Source organism: Cebus imitator, unplaced genomic scaffold (assembly GCF_001604975.1).
Source record: "Cebus imitator isolate Cc_AM_T3 unplaced genomic scaffold, Cebus_imitator-1.0 Scaffold153, whole genome shotgun sequence".
NCBI classification, from domain to species: Eukaryota; Metazoa; Chordata; class Mammalia; order Primates; family Cebidae; genus Cebus; species Cebus imitator.
Genome location: NW_016107468.1, coordinates 457,882 through 459,958, shown reverse-complemented (window position 1 = coordinate 459,958; position 2,077 = coordinate 457,882). Strand labels below are relative to the sequence as shown.

Here is a 2,077-nt window from a genome sequence, read left to right as displayed (position 1 = left end):
TAAAAAACGAACTGTATTATAATCACACAGTGTAACTACCATGATTTTTTATTTTTCTGAGACAAAGTCTCGCTCTTGTCCCCCACGCTGGAGTGCAATAGCAGTGATCTCAGCTCACTGTCACCTTCACCTCCCAGGGTCAAGCGATTCTCCTGCCTCAGCCTCCCATGTAGCTGGGATTACAGGCACCTGCCACCACACCCGGCTAATTTTTGTATTTTTAGTAGAGATGGGGTTTCAACATGTTGGCCAGGCTGGTCTCAAACTCCTGACCTCAGGTGATCCGCCTGCCTCGGCCTCCCAAAGTGCTGGGATTCCAGGTGTGAGCGACTGTACCCGGCCCATGATGATATTATTAATGAACTATATTATAATCACACAGTGTAACTACCATGATGATATTATTAAATCTACTTGTGACAAAATAGGTATCTATTGAAAACCTAAATTGAGTGACAGACTAAAGTCAAAAACATATACCGTATTACCGCTGTGTAGGCTTAGCTCAGGAAACAGCATATATAAAACTATGTGCATGGACATCACTCACACACACACACACAGAGACACACACACACAAACCCTGGGAGAATATTTATGTAGTAAAGCACAACATCACCATCAGAAAGGAGAATTCTCAATTTTATTTTTTGTCTAAGTCAATAAATTTTTATTCAAGGAATTCCATGTTGTGTTTTCTTCCACTGTCCATCAAGGTCAGTTTAGATCCTCTAAAGAGCTGGAATGAAAAGATTTCTCTTCAAATTAGCCCTTTTTAATGAAACTGATATTTATTTTAATCCAGATGTCCTATCAGCTCATAATTTTTTATTTTTGCTTCTGTCATCTCCTTTTAAAATGCATATACTGATGAAGACTTCAAAATTTACTAGGAATCTTTGGGAATCTAATTTTTTCAGTCAATTTACTTTAGGGTCCTTTATACCGTAGTGGTAGATGGTCTGGTTCTCAATTTGACACCCTCTCTTAGCATGAATGAGTTCAAGTCTTATTCCTAAGTGATCACACTCAAGAACAGTACAGATGTGCGGAATATGCCAATACCTTTAACTCCAGACATCATGTTCTCAAACCTTCATGGCTATCAATACTCCCATCAATAAACTGTCTCAGGTATCATAATATCCCTTTTTATATGTATCAAAACTCATACTGAACAATGAGTTCTGGATTGCAAAAGAGGATTTATTTTTTGCACCTATCCGTAAGTCTTTGTCCACAAGTTAAACAAAAACATACGTAAGTGCAGTGAGAATTCTCAATTTTAAAGATCATGATTAACTTAAGAAGAACAGAAGGAGAAGTGGGAATTTGGGAGAGCCCAAAGAAGGGCTTCTGTGGAATATTACATGTTACTTCTTGGAGGGAGGAGAGAAGAGAAGAATACTAAGGTTCACTAAACCTGGGCAGACTCATACTATGCTTTTAGGTTTTAAATACTTCATTTTGGCCGGGTGCGGTGGCTCACGCCTGTAATCCCAGCACTTTGGGAGGCTGAGGCAGGTGGATCACGAGGTCAAGAGATTGAGACCATCCTGGTCAACATGGTGAAACCCCATCTCTACTAAAAATACAAAAAATCAGCTGGGCATGGTGACGCATGCCTGTAATCCCAGCGACTCAGGAGGCTGAGGCAGGAGAATTGCCTGAACCCAGCAATTGGTTGCGGTGAGCCGAGATCGCGCCATTGCACTCCAGCCCGGGCAACAAGAGCGAAACTCCGTCTCAAATAAATAAATAAATAAATACTTCATTTTAAAAAAGCATGTTAGCCCCTGTAATCCCAGCACTTTGGGAGGCCGAGGAGGGTGGAGCACCTGAGGTCAGGAGCTGGAGACCAGCCTGGCCAACAGGGTGAAATCCCGTCTCTACTAAAAATACAAAAACTAGCCATGTGTGTCAGCACATGCCTATAATCCTAGCTACTCGGGAGGCTGAGGCAAGATAATCACTCGAACCTGAGAGGTGGAGATTGCAGTGAGCCCAGGTCATGCCACTGCACTTCAGCCTGGGCAACAGAGTGAGACTCTGCCTCAAAAAAAAAAAAAAAAAAAAA

The 2,077-nt window shown here is 41.7% G+C and overlaps 1 protein-coding gene and 1 non-coding gene across 2 annotated transcripts in view; both read right to left on the bottom strand.

Moving 5' to 3' along the window:
- Positions 1–2,077, bottom strand: part of GTF2I (general transcription factor IIi) — a 111,286-nt gene that overhangs the window by 57,534 nt on the left and 51,675 nt on the right. The window lies entirely within an intron of this gene.
- LOC119473389 lies at positions 1,142–1,269 on the bottom strand. Its single transcript, XR_005202592.1, has one exon. It is a non-coding gene; the product is annotated as a small nucleolar RNA SNORA40 (small nucleolar RNA).